The sequence below is a fragment of the Convolutriloba macropyga genome, chromosome 2 (assembly GCF_964194025.1).
Source record: "Convolutriloba macropyga chromosome 2, txConMacr16.3, whole genome shotgun sequence".
Lineage (NCBI taxonomy): Eukaryota > Metazoa > Xenacoelomorpha > Acoela > Convolutidae > Convolutriloba > Convolutriloba macropyga.
In genome coordinates, this window is record NC_134469.1 from 57,425,083 (window position 1) to 57,444,053 (window position 18,971).

Genomic DNA, 18,971 nt, shown 5'->3' on the forward strand with positions numbered 1-18,971 from the left:
CATCTTACGACCCGAAAAACCAAAGTAAGAAGTATCGAAAACTTTTTTCTTTAAAAATTTCATTTTTTTCTGGACTTAATTAAACGTTCAATACTGTCATAAAGCATTAGCAGACGCTAAATTGTAGGGAAAACTAGCACAACTAACACACAACTGCATAACTTATTGCCGAGCACGTTAGAATGACACTAGGTTTCCTCGGAAGAGCACCAGAACGCTTGTACGAAATCACCCCACCAACACAAGTTGAACGGAATTTTCTCCAATAATAAAACGCGCACGTAAAAAAAAGCTGTCTTAATTCATCTGTCACAACAGAGGATCCTTAGCTAAACTCTACTCAGTGTCTGAGTTAAAAAAGAACATTGTCTGAGTGAAATCAAAAACGGTCGCCAAGTTTTTTTCTTGGAGACAGATATGAAACGTTTTTTTTCTCCGCAAAACAGACAAAACTGCTTTTGATATTCGACGAGCGCAGTATTTGATCACCCAAAATTGGAGCACAACACATACGGCACAAACAAAACAGACACACACAAAATTGATGCAAAAATTATGGCCTTCACATAAATTCATTTTTTAGACAAGTTATTCCAAATCTGGGCAAAAATTTTTATTAGCGCAAAATAACGATCTAGATAGCCCTTTTTTTGTAGGTGTCAAAAAAAAGGCGGGCATTAGGGTACATCTCCTCAAAATCCAAATTCCAATGTTTGCAAACGTGCAAACATTGAAATTTGGATTTTGAGATGTACCCCATGGCCCACCGTGTTTTTTTTTATCTCAAACAGTTACGATATTCCTAACCAAAAGCACAAGAAAAATTATTCAGGGAAACTGTTTTTGTCAACGGGTCACCTAACCAACCGACTTTGTCGCACTTAACATCTTACGACCCGAAAAACCAAAGTAAGAAGTATCGAAAACTTTTTTCATTAAAAATTTCATTTTTTTCTGGACTTAATTAAACGTTCAATACTGTCATAAAGCATTAGCAGACGCTAAATTGTAGGTAAAACTAGCACAAATATCACACAACTGTATAACTTATTGCCGAGCACGTTAGAATGACACTAGGTTTCCTCGGAAGAGCACCAGTACGCTTGTACGAAATTACCCCACCAACACAAGTTGAACGGAATTTTCTCCAATAATAAAACGCGCACGTAAAAAAAGCTGTCTTAATCCATCTGTCACAACAGAGGATCCTTAGCTAAACTCTACTGTGTCTGAGTTAAAAAAGAACATTGTTCTGAGTGAAATCAAAAACGGTCGCCAAGTTTTTTTCTTGGAGACAGATAAGAAACGTTTTTTTTCTCCGCAAAACAGACAAAACTGCTTTTGATATTCGACGAGCGCAGTATTTGATCACCCAAAATTGGAGCACAACACATACGGCACAAACAAAACAGACACACACAAAATTGAGGCAAAAATTATGGCCTTCACATAAATTCATTTTTTAGACAAGTTATTCCAAATCTGGGCAAAAATTTTTATTAGCGCAAAATAACGATCTAGATAGCCCTTTGTTTGTAGGTGTCAAAAAAAGGCGGGCATTAGGGTACATCTCCACAAAATCCAAATTCCAATGTTTGCAAACATGCAAACATTGAAATTTGGATTTTGAGCAGATGTACCCCATGGCCCACCGTGTTTTTTTTTATCTCAAACAGTTACGATATTCCTAACCAAAAGCACAAGAAAAATTATTCAGGAAAACTGTTTTTGTCACCGGGTCACCTAACCAACCGACTTCGTCGCACTTAACATCTTACGAACCGAAAAACCAAAGTAAGAAGTATCGAAAACTTTTTTCATTAAAAATTTCATTTTTTTCTGGACTTAATTAAACGTTCAATACTGTCATAAAGCATTAGCAGACGCTAAATTGTAGGTAAAACTAGCACAACTAACACACAACTGCATAACTTATTGCCGAGCACGTTAGAATGACACTAGGTTTCCTCGGAAGAGCGCCAGAACGCTTGTACGAAATCACCCCACCAACACAAGTTGAACGGAATTTTCTCCAATAATAAAACGCACACGTAAAAAAGCTGTCTTAATTCATCTGTCACAGCAGAGGATCCTTAGCTAAACTCTACTTAGTGTCTGAGTTAAAAAAGAACATTGTTCTGAGTGAAATCAAAAACGGTCGCCAAGTTTTTTTCTTGGAGACAGATAAGAAACGTTTTTTTTCTCCGCAAAACAGACAAAACTGCTTTTGATATTCGACGAGCGCAGTATTTGATCACCCAAAATTGGAGCACAACACATACGGCACAAACAAAACAGACAAACACAAAATTGAGGCAAAAATTTTGGCCTTCACATAAATTCATTTTTTAGACAAGTTATTCCAAATCTGGGCAAAAATTTTTATTAGCGCAAAATAACGATCTAGATAGCCCTTTGTTTGTAGGTGTCAAAAAAAGGCGGGCATTAGGGTACATCTCCTCAAAATCCAAATTCCAATGTTTGCAAACATGCAAACATTGAAATTTGGGTTTTGAGCAGATGTACCCCATGGCCCGCGTTATGGCCCGCGTTAAAAAAGAACATTGTTCTGAGTGAAATCAAAAACGGTCGCCAAGTTTTCTTCTTGGAGACAGATAAGAAACGTTTTTTTTTCTCCGCAAAACAGACAAAACTGCTTTTGATATTCGACGAGCGCAGTATTTGATCACCCAAAACTGGAGCACAACACATACGGCACAAACAAAACAGACACACACAAAATTGAGGCAAAAATTATGGCCTTCACATAAGTTCGTTTTTTAGACAAGTTATTCCAAATCTGGGCAAAAATTTTTATAAGCGCAAAATAACGATCTAGATAGCCCTTTGTTTGTAGGTGTCAAAAAAAAGGCGGGCATTAGGGTACATCTCCTCAAAATCCAAATTCCAATGTTTGCAAACATGCAAACATTGAAATTTGGATTTTGAGCAGATGTACCCCATGGCCCGCCGTGTTTTTTTATCTCAAACAGTTACGATATTCCTAACCAAAAGCACAAGAAAAATTATTCAGGGAAACTGTTTTTGTCTCCGGGTCACCTAACCAACCGACTTCGTCGCACTTAACATCTTACGACCCGAAAAACCAAAGTAAGAAGTATCGAAAACTTTTTTCTTTAAGAATTTCATTTTTTTTCTGGACTTAATTAAACGTTCAATACTGTCATAAAGCATTAGCAGACGCTAAATTGTAGGGAAAACTAGCAAAACTAACACTCAACTGCATAACTTATTGCCGAGCACGTTAGAATGACACTAGGTTTCCTCGGAAGAGCACCAGAACGCTTGTACGAAATCACCCCACCAACACAAGTTGAACGGAATTTTCTCCAATAATAAAACGCGCACGTAAAAAAGCTGTCTTAATTCATCTGTCACAACAGAGGATCCTTAGCTAAACTCTACTCAATGTCTGAATTAAAAAAGAACATTGTTCTGAGTGAAATCAAAAATGGTCGCCAAGTTTTTTTCTTGGAGACAGATAAGAAACGTTTTTTTTTTCTCCGCAAAACAGACAAAACTGCTTTTGATAATCGACGAGCGCAGTATTTGATCACCCAAAATTGGAGCACAACACATACGGCACAAACAAAACAGACACACACAAAATTGAGGCAAAAATTATGGCCTTCACATAAATTCATTTTTTAGACAAGTTATTCCAAATCTGGGCAAAAATTTTTATTAGCGCAAAATAACGATCTAGATAGCCCTTTGTTTGTAGGTGTCAAAAAAAAGGCGGGCATTAGGGTACATCTCCTCAAAATCCAAATTCCAATGTTTGCAAACATGCAAACATTGAAATTTGGATTTTGAGCAGATGTACCCCATGGCCCGCCGTGTTTTTTTATCTCAAACAGTTACGATATTCCTAACCAAAAGCACAAGAAAAATTATTCAGGGAAACTGTTTTTGTCACCGGGTCACCTAACCAACCGACTTCGTCGCACTTAACATCTTACGACCCGAAAAACCAAAGTAAGAAGTATCGAAAACTTTTTTCTTTAAAAATTTCATTTTTTTTCTGGACTTAATTAAACGTTCAATACTGTCATAAAGCATTAGCAGACGCTAAATTGTAGGGAAAACTAGCACAACTAACACACAACTGCATAACTTATTGCCGAGCACGTTAGAATGACACTAGGTTTCCTCGGAAGAGCACCAGAACGCTTGTACGAAATCACCCCACCAACACAAGTTGAACGGAATTTTCTCCAATAATAAAACGCACACGTAAAAAAAACTGTCTTAATTCATCTGTCACAGCAGAGGATCCTTAGCTAAACTCTACTCAGTGTCTGAGTTAAAAAAGAACATTGTTCTGAGTGAAATCAAAAACGGTCGCCAAGTTTTTTTCTTGGAGACAGATAAGAAACGTTTTTTTTTCTCCGCAAAACAGACAAAACTGCTTTTGATATTCGACGAGCGCAGTATTTGATCACCCAAAATTGGAGCACAACACATACGGCACAAACAAAACAGACACACACAAAATTGAGGCAAAAATTATGGCCTTCACATAAATTCATTTTTTAGACAAGTTATTCCAAATCTGGGCAAAAATTTTTATTAGCGCAAAATAACGATCTAGATAGCCCTTTGTTTGTAGGTGTCAAAAAAAAGGCGGGCATTAGGGTACATCTCCTCAAAATCCAAATTCCAATGTTTGCAAACATGCAAACATTGAAATTTGGATTTTGAGCAGATGTACCCCATGGTCCGCCGTGTTTTTTTTATCTCAAACAGTTACGATATTCCTAACCAAAAGTACAGAGAAATTTATTCAGGAAAACTGTTTTTGTCACCGGGTCACCTAACCAACCGACTTCGTCGCACTTAACATCTTACGACCCGAAAAACCAAAGTAAGAAGTATCGAAAACTTTTTTCATTAAAAATTTCATTTTTTTCTGGACTTAATTAAACGTTCAATACTGTCAAAAAGCATTAGCAGACGCTAAATTGTAGGGAAAACTAGCACAACTAACACACAACTGCATAACTTATTGCCGAGCACGTTAGAATGACACTAGGTTTCCTCGGAAGAGCACCAGAACGCTTGTACGAAATCACCCCACCAACACAAGTTGAACGGAATTTTCTCCAATAATAAAACGCACACGTAAAAAAAGCTGTCTTAATTCATCTGTCACAGCAGAGGATCCTTAGCTAAACTCTACTCAGTGTCTGAGTTAAAAAAGAACATTGTTCTGAGTGAAATCAAAAACGGTCGCCAAGTTTTTTTCTTGGAGACAGATAAGAAACGTTTTTTTTTCTCCGCAAAACAGACAAAACTGCTTTTGATATTCGACGAGCGCAGTATTTGATCACCCAAAATTGGAGCACAACACATACGGCACAAACAAAACAGACACACACAAAATTGAGGCAAAAATTATGGCCTTCACATAAATTCATTTTTTAGACAAGTTATTCCAAATCTGGGCAAAAATTTTTATTAGCGCAAAATAACGATCTAGATAGCCCTTTGTTTGTAGGTGTCAAAAAAAGGCGGGCATTAGGGTACATCTCAAAATCCAAATTCCAATGTTTGCAAACATGAAAACATTAAAATTTGGATTTTGAGCAGATGTACCCCATGGCCCGCCGTGTTTTTTTTATCTCAAACAGTTACGATATTCCTAACCAAAAGTACAGGGAAATTTATTCAGGAAAACTGTTTTTGTCACCGGGTCACCTAACCAACCGACTTCGTCGCACTTAACATCTTACGACCCGAAAAACCAAAGTAAGAAGTATCGAAAACTTTTTTCATTAAAAATTTCATTTTTTTCTGGACTTAATTAAACGTTCAATACTGTCATAAAGCATTAGCAGACGCTAAATTGTAGGGAAAACTAGCACAACTATCACACAACTGCATAACTTATTGCCGAGCACGTTAGAATGACACTAGGTTTCCTCGGAAGAGCACCAGAACGCTTGTACGAAATCACCCCACCAACACAAGTTGAACGGAATTTTCTCCAATAATAAAACGCACACGTAAAAAAAGCTGTCTTAATTCATCTGTTACAGCAGAGGATCCTTAGCTAAACTCTACTCAGTGTCTGAGTTAAAAAAGAACATTGTTCTGAGTGAAATCAAAAACGGTCGCCAAGTTTTTTTCTTGGAGACAGATAAGAAACGTTTTTTTTTCTCCGCAAAACAGACAAAACTGCTTTTGATATTCGACGAGCGCAGTATTTGATCACCCAAAATTGGAGCACAACACATACGGCACAAACAAAACAGACACACACAAAATTGAGGCAAAAATTATGGCCTTCACATAAATTCATTTTCTAGACAAGTTATTCCAAATCTGGGCAAAAATTTTTATTAGCGCAAAATAACGATCTAGATAGCCCTTTGTTTGTAGGTGTCAAAAAAGGCGGGCATTAGGGTACATCTCCTCAAAATCCAAATTCCAATGTTTGCAAACATGCAAACATTGAAATTTGGATTTTGAGCAGATGTACCCCATGGCCCGCCGTGTTTTTTTATCTCAAACAGTTGCAATATTCCTAACCAAAAGCACAAGAAAAATTATTCAGGGAAACTGTTTTTGTCACCGGGTCACCTAACCAACCGACTTCGTCGCACTTAACATCTTACGACCCGAAAAACCAAAGTAAGAAGTATCGAAAAATTTTTTTCATTAAAAATTTCATTTTTTTCTGGACTTAATTAAACGTTCAATACGGTCATAAAGCATTAGCAGACGCTAAATTGTAGGGAAAACTAGCACAACTAACACACAACTGCATAACTTATTGCCGAGCACGTTAGAATGACACTAGGTTTCCTCGGAAGAGCACCAGAACGCTTGTACGAAATCACCCCACCAACACAAGTTGAACGGAATTTTCTCCAATAATAAAACGCACACTTAAAAAAAGCTGTCTTAATTCATCTGTCACAGCAGAGGATCCTTAGCTAAACTCTACTCAGTGTCTGAGTTAAAAAAGAACATTGTTCTGAGTGAAATCAAAAACGGTCGCCAAGTTTTTTTCTTGGAGACAGATAAGAAACGTTTTTTTTTCTCCGCAAAACAGACAAAACTGCTTTTGATATTCGACGAGCGCAGTATTTGATCACCCAAAATTGGAGCACAACACATACGGCACAAACAAAACAGACACACACAAAATTGAGGCAAAAATTATGGCCTTCACATAAATTCATTTTTTAGACAGGTTATTCCAAATCTGGGCAAAAATTTTTATTAGCGCAAAATAACGATCTAGATAGCCCTTTGTTTGTAGGTGTCAAAAAAAAAGGCGGGCATTAGGGTACATCTCCTCAAAATCCAAATTCCAATGTTTGCAAACATGCAAAAATTGAAATTTGGATTTTGAGCAGATGTACCCCATGGCCCGCCGTGTTTTTTTTATCTCAAACAGTTACGATATTCCTAACCAAAAGCACAAGAAAAATTATTCAGGGAAACTGTTTTTGTCACCGGGTCACCTAACCAACCGACTTCGTCGCACTTAACATCTTACGACCCGAAAAACCAAAGTAAGAAGTATCGAAAACTTTTTTCTTTAAAAATTTCATTTTTTTCTGGACTTAATTAAACGTTCAATACTGTCATAAAGCATTAGCAGACGCTAAATTGTAGGGAAAACTAGCACAACTAACACACAACTGCATAACTTATTGCCTAGCACGTTAGAATGACACTAGGTTTCCTCGGAAGAGCACCAGAACGCTTGTACGAAATCACCCCACCAACACAAGTTGAACGGAATTTTCTCCAATAATAAAACGCACACTTAAAAAAAGCTGTCTTAATTCATCTGTCACAGCAGAGGATCCTTAGCTAAACTCTACTCAGTGTCTGAGTTAAAAAAGAACATTGTTCTGAGTGAAATCAAAAACGGTCGCCAAGTTTTTTTCTTGGAGACAGATAAGAAACGTTTTTTTTCTCCGCAAAACAGACAAAACTGCTTTTGATATTCGACGAGCGCAGTATTTGATCACCCAAAATTGGAGCACAACACATACGGCACAAACAAAACACACACACACAAAATTGAGGCAAAAATTATGGCCTTCACATAAATTCATTTTTTAGACAAGTTATTCCAAATCTGAGCAAAAATTTTTATTAGCGCAAAATAACGATCTAGATAGCCCTTTGTTTGTAGGTGTCAAAAAAAAGGCGGGCATTAGGGTACATCTCCTCAAAATCCAAATTCCAATGTTTGCAAACATGCAAACATTGAAATTTGGATTTTGAGCAGATGTACCCCATGGCCCGCCGTGTTTTTTTTATCTCAAACAGTTACGATATTCCTAACCAAAAGTACAGGGAAATTTATTCAGGAAAACTGTTTTGGTCACCGGGTCACCTAACAAACCGACTTCGTCGCACTTAACATCTTACGACCCGAAAAACCAAAGTAAGAAGTATCGAAAACTTTTTTCATTAAAAATTTCATTTTTTTCTGGACTTAATTAAACGTTCAATACTGTCATAAAGCATTAGCAGACGCTAAATTGTAGGGAAAACTAGCACAACTAACACACAACTGCATAACTTATTGCCGAGCACGTTAGAATGACACTAGGTTTCCTCGGAAGAGCACCAGAACGCTTGTACGAAATCATCCCACCAACACAAGTTGAACGGAATTTTCTCCAATAATAAAACGCGCACGTAAAAAAAGCTGTCTTAATTCATCTGTCACAACAGAGGATCTTTAGCTATACTCTACTCAGTGTCTGAGTTAAAAAAGAACATTGTTCTGAGTGAAATCAAAAACGGTCGCCAAGTTTTTTTTCTTGGAGACAGATAAGAAACGTTTTTTTCCTCCGCAAAACAGAGAAAACTGCTTTTGATATTCGACGAGCGCAGTATTTGATCACCCGACATTGGAGCAAAACACATACGGCACAAACAAAACAGACACACACAAAATTGAGGCAAAAATTATGACCTTCACATAAATTCACTTTTTAGACAAGTTATTCCAAATCTGGGCAAAAATTTTTATTAGCGCAAAATACCGATCTAGATAGCCCTTTGTTTGTAGGTGTCAAAAAAAAAGGCGGGCATTAGGGTACATCTCCTCAAAATCCAAATTCCAATGTTTGCAAACATGCAAACATTGAAATTTGGATTTTGAGCAGATGTACCCCATGGCCCGCCGTGTTTTTTTTTATCTCAAACAGTTACGATATTCCTAACCAAAAGTACAGGGAAATTTATTCAGGAAAACTGTTTTTGTCACCGGGTCACCTAACCAACCGACTTCGTCGCACTTAACATCTTACGACCCGAAAAACCAAAGTAAGAAGTATCGAAAACTTTTTTCATTAAAAATTTTATTTTTTTCTGGACTTAATTAAACGTTCAATACTGTCATAAAGCATTAGCAGACGCTAAATTGTAGGGAAAACTAGCACAACTAGCACACAACTGCATAACTTATTGCCGAGCACGTTAGAATGACACTAGGTTTCCTCGGAAGAGCACCAGAACGCTTGTACGAAATCACCCCACCAACACAAGTTGAACGGAATTTTCTCCAATAATAAAACGCGCACGTAAAAAAAGCTCTCTTAATTCATCTGTCACAACAGAGGATCTTTAGCTATACTCTACTCAGTGTCTGAGTTAAAAAAGAACATTGTTCTGAGTGAAATCAAAAACGGTCGCCAAGTTTTTTTTCTTGGAGACAGATAAGAAACGTTTTTTTCCTCCGCAAAACAGAGAAAACTGCTTTTGATATTCGACGAGCGCAGTATTTGATCACCCGAAATTGGCGCAAAACACATACGGCACAAACAAAACAGACACACACAAAATTGAGGCAAAAATTATGACCTTCACATAAATTCACTTTTTAGACAAGTTATTCCAAATCTGGGCAAAAATTTTTATTAGCCGAAAATACCGATCTAGATAGCCCTTTGTTTGTAGGTGTCAAAAAAAGGCGGGCATTAGGGTACATCTCCTCAAAATCCAAATTCCAATGTTTGCAAACAAGCAAACATTGAAATTTGGATTTTGAGCAGATGTACCCCATGGCCCGCCGTGTTTTTTTATCTCAAACAGTTACGATATTCCTAACCAAAAGTACAAGGAAAATTATTCAGGAAAACTGTTTTTGTCACCGCGTCACCTAACCAACCGACTTCGTCGCACTTAACATCTTACGACCCGAAAAACCAAAGTATGAAGTATCGAAAACTTTTTTCATTAAAAATTTCATTTTTTTCTGGACTTAATTAAACGTTCAATACGGTCATAAAGCATTAGCAGACGCTAAATTGTAGGGAAAACTAGCACAACTAACACACAACTGCATAACTTATTGCCGAGCACGTTAGAATGACACTAGGTTTCCTCGGAAGAGCACCAGAACGCTTGTACGAAATCACCCCACCAACACAAGTTGAACGGAATTTTCTCCAATAATAAAACGCGCACGTAAAAAAAGCTGTCTTAATTCCTCTGTCACAACGGAGGATCCTTAGCTATACTCTACTCAGTGTCTGAGTTAAAAAAGAACATTGTTCTCAGTGAAATCAAAAACGGTCGCCAAGTTTTTTTCTTGGAGACAGATAAGAAACGTTTTTTTTCTCCGCAAAACAGAGAAAACTGCTTTTGATATTCGACGAGCGCAGTATTTGATCACCCGAAATTGGAGCAAAACACATACGGCACACACAAAACAGACACACACAAAATTGAGGCAAAAAATATGACCTTCACATAAATTCACTTTTTAGACAAGTTATTCCAAATCTGGGCAAAAACTTTTATTAGCGCAAAATAACGATCTAGATAGCCCTTTGTTTGTAGGTGTCAAAAAAAGGCGGGCATTAGGGTACATCTCCTCAAAATCCAAATTCCAATGTTTGCAAACATGCAAACATTGAAATTTGGATTTTGATCAGATGTACCCCATGGCCCGCCGTGTTTTTTTATCTCAAACAGTTACGATATTCCTAACCAAAAGCACAAGAAAAATTATTCAGGGAAACTGTTTTTGTCACCGGGTCACCTAACCAACCGACTTCGTCGCACTTAACATCTTACGACCCGAAAAACCAAAGTAAGAAGTATCGAAAACTTTTTTCATTAAAAATTTCATTTTTTTCTGGACTTAATTAAACGTTCAATACTGTCATAAAGCATTAGCAGACGCTAAATTGTAGGGAAAACTAGCACAACTAACACACAATTGCATAAGTTATTGCCCAGCACGTTAGAATGACACTAGGTTTCCTCGGAAGAGCGCCAGAACGCTTGTACGAAATCACCCCACCAACACAAGTTGAACGGAATTTTCTCCAATAATAAAACGCGCACGTAAAAAAGCTGCCTTAATTCATCTGTCACAACAAAGGATCCTTAGCTATACTCTACTCAGTGTCTGAGTTAAAAAAGAACATTGTTCAGAGTGAAATCAAGAACGGTCGCCAAGTTTTTTTCTTGGAGACAGATAAGAAACGCTTTTTTTTCTCCGCAAAACAGACAAAACTGCTTTTGATGTTCGAAGAGCACAGTATTTGATCACCCAAAATTGGAGCAAAACACATACGGCACAAACAAAACAGACACACACAAAATTGAGGCAAAAATTATGACCTTCACATAAATTCACTTTTTAGACAAGTTATTCCCAATCTGGGCAAAAATTTTTATTAGCGCAAAAAAACGATCCAGATAGCCCATTGATTGTAGGTGTCAAAAAAAGGCGGGCGTTAGGGTACATCTCCTCAAAATCCAAATTCCAATGTTTGCAAACATGCAAACATTGAAATTTGGATTTTGAGCAGATGTACCCCATGGCCCGCCGTGTTTTTTTATCTCAAATAGTTACGATATTCCTAACCACAACAGAGGATCTTTAGCTATACTCTACTCCGTGTCTGAGTTAAAAAACGTTGACAGATAAGAAACGTTTTTTTCTCCGCAAAACAGACAAAACTGCTTTTGATATTCGACGAGCGCAGTATTTGATCACCCGAAATTGAAGCAAAACACATACGGCACAAACAAAACAGACACACACAAAATTGAAGCAAAAATTATGGCCTTCACAAATTCATTTTTGAGACAAGTTATTCCAAATCTGAAATTTTCAAATATAAAATTGCGTACGAAGAGGCGTCAAATTTCATTTCTCACAACAGAAGGTATCTAAACACGCGCTGCTATGTGCCTGGCCGACTCATCTTGCTCAAAAACAAAAAACACATTTACCTATTTATTGACTGAATGATGGAATCAGTGAACAAATTTGATAGGGTCTTCTGCGAATTAAACTGCGGCTTACGAAATTTTAGATATACACTGGGAGCAAGCCAAGTCTTCTCCGAAACAAATACTGCAGTTCCAGATCGAGCAATGTAGACACAAGAAGAAGTCGATGGAGAGTGGATTCCTCCCACAAGCACACTCACCGACAGGTGCAATTATTTGATCGGGAAGCCAGCACGGCTTTTTGTCCGAAAGCAGCACATTCTTCCGTTTACGGAAACCAGAAAGCCAATCTTTCGATGCTTTGCCGTTTTTTTCCAACTTTCGGGCACGCTATTCCTTCCCTTTATGACATAAATGAGTTGCAACAACTTCTCCCGTGCTACCTTCCAAGAATTTACAATTTCTACCGCCTGTATTTTAGAAAAAAATTTGCATAGGTCTTTCTCCGTCTGCTCGTCGAGGATATGCATCCGTGACCTGTCACGCTTCTTTTTTAAGTTGTCGTACAACGTTTGTCTGGGTATGCCGATATGCTTTGCAACATCAGCAACAGGATAACTATCTCTGACTAACGACAGAGCAACCTCCATGTCCTTCTCAGAATACTTGCGCTTCACTTTCCTCACGTAATTTCGAGGCATTTACGACAATCTAAAAAACGAATAACTCGCTTAAACTTTTTCAGCTTTTTATGATGTGCTCCACCTCATAAAAAATAAATTGAAAGCAAACATTAATGACAAAACAATAGCGTAAACAGTGCAAGAACATATAAGAAAACTTCAATCTCTTTCAAACACAGAGCAAATCTCGGAAATTACAACAAGGTCCCCAATTGATCGAACAATACACGGAGCTAGTAGTTTTGTTATATCTATTTCAAAAATTTCGCTGGTTAAAGATTCTACAACAAAATGCCTTTCTGCCGTAGAATTTAGTAGCTCCAAGCTCTCATCTAAATCAGAATCCATATCTATATTGTCGATGCTTGAAGCCTCGAGCTGTTGAAAACGTTCGCTGAGTAGTTCACGAAACGACTTGAATTCCTCAAAAAATTTTACATGTGCAACGCCGCAGCAATTTTCGATGTCAACATATATAGCCAAAAGTTGTCCAAAAGAAACGCATTTATCCTCGCGCTCAAACTTATCAATGTGCACGCAGGAACCATTCTCGAGGTAACGACATTTCGAATTGTGACAATAAAAATTTTTTTCGAGAAAAGAAAAAGCGGAAGAGCTTCGGAAGACAGCAAGCTCGTCCCCAACGTTAACTGCAACTTCATGACTGTTCCTCAAAACAACAGAGCCAATTGCCATTACATTTGTATGGAAGTCGCGCTTTCGACCAGCAAGCCTATTGTGTCGTTTGATCGCTAATCGCGTGAAAACAGATGTGGAAGTAGTTTCACTGATTCGTCTTTTCAACTGAAAGTGAGCAGCTTCGAAAGCAATGCTGGAACTTGTTGAAAGAGGACCACACCGCTTAACTTGGTCAGCCAAGTGACTCAAGGAATGAGCGTTATATGTTTCGGACTTGTCACCGTAGAACCTCACTAGTTGCTTGCGGAAGGTAGCAAGAGACTTAGCGGTAACATCAATGTCTTTTTCAGTATCAGGATCTAACAATAATCGAATAGAAGCGCTCAATAAAAAGAAATGCGTAAACATTTGATCAGAAAGGAGACCATAAAAAGAAATAAAGCCATACAGTAGAAAAAGTTTCAGCTCTGAGGCTTTCCACAACTTCACCGAATCAACGCCCCTTAACTGTCGATTGTAATCATTGCTAGGAAGCTTGCAATTCAGAAGACGCTTAGACGCTATTTCTTTGAGTATTTTGTTAAATCCTTTTTGGCACACAATACTGTATAATGATCGCTTCACAACACCGAGGAGAACCTGATGCATGTAGTCAATGACAACATCCTCAGGAATTGACACTAACTGCTCGATACACGAGATACCCTTCAATCCAAATCTTGGGGCCTTTTGCGAAGGATTGAAGGATAGGTCATTCTGACGTTCAGTATGAGTTCGAATATCTGATGGCGTCGGCTCATACTTATACAGCCAAGGTTTACCAGAAGGGTGACTGGCACAGGGTATATAGCAATTACTGCATCCGTACAAACCATTGAACTGAGTTTGATTTAAGAGTGGCGCTTTCATGATCGCATCAACTGCCACCAAACGGATGTTTACTAAACGTTGTATGTATTTTTGCCAACAGTAAGCAGACGCCGTTTGTTGAATGCATTCACAAATCCGACCAAATTCTTGACCAAAGAAGTACAATCAGGCTTTTTATCACCTCCGAATAGTGAAACAAGAATTAAGTTCCTGTAAGAGACACGTCGCTTCCGCGGCAAATTGAGCAGCATCAACCAGACAGGATAAAGGCTAAACCTCTTCGATTTCGCCGGCGAGACGCCGTCAGTGCTCATTACAAAGTGAAGCACTTCGCAATCGCTCTTTGTCTCTAATCTCACATCATTGTTTAGCTGCCAGTTTGGAGCCCTCAGTAAATCTAAATTCCGCTCAATCAAACCAACCAGCTGAGACTCAACGTTCAAATGGCAGATAACGCCACCGAGAACTTTTTCTTCCTCACAAGTGAAAGACGTGTTCTCAATTTGTTGAAGACGATAAAATGTCGGCAAATTGTTTTTCATTGGCAAACACTTATCCATCAGTGAAATCAGAGACTTCGCAAAGCGGTCACTAATGGCAAATTCATCAGACAGGCTTAAAAAAGTATCGGTAAATTCTGACACAGACATTTTCGAATTATCACAAATGAGACTATCAGAGTCACTGAGAGTTTCGTCGGTCTGAGTTTCGGATTCGCTCAAACTGGAAGAGTCGATCATGTTATCTACTCTACCCAGTGCACGCGGGGTTGATGATTCTACCGGAAAAGGATTCGCTAACACCGAACTTTCTGAAACTTGCCGAAACGAATCTGTATTCTCTGGTACCTGACTAAGAGAGGGTTGCTCAATAAAACCGTTGCAACTGCTTGATTCGCTTTTTTCCGACTCCGAATCTGATATCAAAGTTTTAGCCTTTTTGCTAAGGTAACGGCGCTTTCGAATGCGTCTTGAATTATAACTACAATTTGACCTTTGTTTGAATTGACGTTTCGATTGAGAATAAGGCGTGCTCGAAAGTGACGGAAACACAACGAGAGAAGACGCTGTTTCGTCAATTAACGATGAGGAGGTGGGAATTGCAACAACGGGCTGCACTCGTCCCGATCTCGTCCACGAATTTGTGACTGGTTGGTGACCGTGTAGGGATGCGTGGGGACACTCGCAGAACATACGGTTTGGTCCGAAATACTCTCCGCCATAATTGACAGTTATTTCTTCTCCCTTCTGAACACCTAGCACAGCAGTCACTCGAATCTGTATCATTGTCTTGCTTTTATTTGGCACGTAGATGCAGTTTTCCTTGCAACTGGAGTTAATGAAGGACGCTCCGCCTAACATAAGCTTAGGACCAGATGCATGCTGTATAATGGAAACGTCGTTTAAACCGGGAACAATAGATGACTGAGGCATTGGTGCAAGAAAGCCAGTTAGGCCCTTCAAAATTTCGTTTTTCTTCAGGTTGATTTTAGAGAAAACGCCTAAGCTTGAATGCTGACTGTCTTTAGAAAAAGAATCAGTAAGGGGCCTCAGCTCAAAGAACTCGCTGAAAGATAAATAATCGGCTCGCATTTTATTTTCCCACTGTTTCTCTAACCCACTTGAATGATCAGTGTCATCTTCGATTGGAACTTTGTGAGTTCTTATCAATTCACCATCAAAAAATTCTGCTGTAAGTTTGGCATCAATTCGCGCTAAATCCTTCCAAGATAACTTATTACACATTCTCATCTGGAGAAAAAGTTTGGATTGAAACCCGAAACAAGCTGTTATCAGAAACTCGCCAGATTTCCTATCTTTTGTGGAAAAAGACTCGCATGACTTTAAAAAGCAGTGCTTAAAACTCAACACGCCGGTTGAAAAAAAAACAAGTTTGAAAGCAAGCTTTGTTTTTATTTAAAACAACTGGATAACTTCAAGTGTGAAAAATGAAATCGGACAAACAGATTTCACTTTCTTTTCACACAAAACAAAATAGGTGTAAGATGAGATAAACAAAGCAATATTTTATAAATCTGCATACGTAGATTGGCAATCAAATATATGCACAGGAACAGGAACATAAAAGAATTGCTCTCAAACAACTAACGGCTCCGCAAGGCGGTTACTATATGGAGGGGGGACTGGCGGGTGCCAGGGGGGTGTCAGACAAAAGAAAAGGTCTAGCAAAAAATCGCACAAGGTAAGACCAGCAGCATTAATATAGTCGCTAGAAACTCCGTTTGAGAGCAATTAATAATTAAAGAACAGAGAATCAAATTAGCTTAAGAAAGAAACATAACTGAGACCTGATTAGGCAATATAAAGGCAATAACAGTCACATAAATATCACAAACAGACGTTTTAAATTCCCAGCTCAAATCATCAAGCTCATTCAGTGGACGATGTATCTTGCGACAACTCTGTTTGCGTTTTGGCAGTATCAGAATTTTTTTGCTGTCGAACCATCTTTTTCTTAATGTCCCTTCCGAGATCGTCAATGGCCTCAAAAGCATCAGCCCATTGTCCAGGAAACCTTCCTTCAACTAAAACCCTTATCACCTCCAAATCATTGGGATCAAGGGAAGGTAGAGAGGTGCTCTTGCGGGGGTTTGATCGCTGATTTAGAATCTCTTCTTCGGTAAAAAATTTTCGTGCCAGATTTCTACCATACTTCTTTGGCGTTTTTCCCTGAACTTTAGTCATGTCTTCCCCATTTCTCAAAACAGGTGCTAACGAATTTCCAGTAACAGCTACAGAATGAGAAACACTTGGACATTCTTTTAGTTGACTTTCAAGAAACAAACGCAGTTGACGAGTTTCTCTACGTTGAGCATCCATCACTTTCTTCACACTTCTTACTGCCTTACAAACACTTTTCAAGATACCACTTGATCTGTCACTGTTCTGATCACCAAGATCACCGACCTCATTATCATCATCGTCGTCATCATCGTCATCGTTATCAGAGTTTTCAGTTTCACTTTGGACAACGACAGCCGGGGAATCATTTACATCTTCAACGGGATCTCCAATACCATGACTCTGAGCATAATCTTGATTTCCATTTTCGGGATAGTCTTTTCTCTTCAAAGTAAGGCCCGCAGCTTCAACGAGGGGAAGTTTAGATTGGAACAGCTTTTTAGCAGGTGGGGTACAGGAGGACTGCGACAGGACCTGTATATCCTCATCGGCAGTTCTCTTTGCCTTGGCGGGATCCCCGTTTTCTTTTAGAGACCGTAACTCTCCGAAGCTTCTTTTCAACAGTGGTTGACTGGCCGCTCTCCTGTCATTTTCCGATTCAAGAGTTTCACGTCCGAAGGACAAGTTCGCAACCTCTGTCGACGTGTTCGCTTTGTCGATTTTTTCATCCATTTTATCACTGAGCAATTTCACAAGGTCCACATCACCCTTGGCAACAAAACGCCCGTAATGGAAATCGTTCCCGAAGTAGAGAAGAATCTTTTCGTCTTTCTTGACAAGAGTTCTCTCCGCATAACTTAATGTGTCGGGCCACGCATTGCTATCAAGAGAGATTTCTCTGTATTTTCCTTTTTCAAAAAAAAATACAAAATAAATGTCTTTGAACTGCTCTAACAACTTTTTATCGTTCAACCGAGACGATTGGGATTTCTGACTCCCTAATTTCGTGATGGAGTTAGAAAACATTAGTATTTCTGAAACAAAGCAACGGTGTAGATTTTACTTCAAAAATGCAGAACGCAGAAAAACAAAACAACTGTACGCTCCTAAAACTCAATTTTTGGTAGATTTCGAAGACAACGTTAATTTGACAACAAGATTTAACAAAAATTGCTGCAAAAACAGTAATCTATCTCAGAGTTATTAATCAGCACTGGATTCCATACGATCACGCTTCTGCTCTGATCTCTCCTTTTCCTTTTTCTTTCTTTTCAAGTCCCTTCCCTTTTGATTTATTGACTCTCGCACTTCCGGCCAGGAGTCAGGGAATTGGTTTAGAACATTCTTTTTGATTTCAGTAATCTTCATTTTGTCCAGAGGGGGTCCAGAAGACTTCTGTGGACTGACTATTTGCTCAATGAGCTCGTCTTCAGTGAAAGCATCTGACGCCAAGTTGAGGCCAAGTTGGGTTGCTGACAACACCGTTCTGTTTTCAGCTGCTCGTTGAACGTCCTGAACGGGCTCATTAACGGTTCTACTAGCCACGACTGAAGAAGACACTGCCGAATCAGATCTCGCATTTAATTGCAAACAGTTCTGCCCATTGAAGGAGTTTTTATACTTTTTCAGGACAACAATAAACCTTTTGTGCTCTGCTTCTGAGCGTATTCTGCTGCGATTTAGGTTTTCCAGCGACTTCGTAAGTTGATTTTGAGCACTTGAATTTTCCATTGAATCTGAGGTCAAACAACAAAAGTCAGGACATGTAACCAGATAGGTGAATCAGATAGGAACAACTTTTTGAGTTACTCAAAAAATTTCAGAACAGATGTTAGGAAACAAGTTTGCTGACCTCCACTTCAATCAGATAGCTAGTAGCGTATTGTTTCACCGCATAAGAACAAGAAAAAAAATCAAAAAACTTATTTCCCTCCACTTGAATTAGATA